This window comes from Penaeus monodon, chromosome 30, assembly GCF_015228065.2.
Source record: "Penaeus monodon isolate SGIC_2016 chromosome 30, NSTDA_Pmon_1, whole genome shotgun sequence".
In the NCBI taxonomy this organism is placed as follows: Eukaryota; Metazoa; Arthropoda; class Malacostraca; order Decapoda; family Penaeidae; genus Penaeus; species Penaeus monodon.
The window spans coordinates 7029479-7029839 of record NC_051415.1 but is presented as its reverse complement, the minus strand read 5'-3'; positions in this window follow the sequence as shown (position 1 = coordinate 7029839).

The window sequence follows — 361 nt, the reverse complement described above, 5'->3', positions numbered from 1 at the left end:
TCTGCATCACTAATGGTTTGTTATTGGGTTGTTTTGGTGACGACCAATGTTTTTTTCGTAATATTTTTGCTTCTTTTATGAGAATGATGACTCTGATGTTTGCGAATAACATGCTGAAATAAGGGTTCTCTTCTGGTATAATGGTACCCTTATTATGGTATGTTTCAAGTGATTTATGTTAATGGAAGGCATGAGTACCGTGGTTGCAGTTAGTGAATGCCATTGCTAATTGATCGTGTCGTTTGAAACTGTTATGACTGTGGTAGTGACAGCTGTATTGATGCCCTCGACTTCAATGCTATGAAATTGGTTGTGGGAGTGGTAATAGTGGCGGGTGGTAATATATGTGATGCTGTTCACG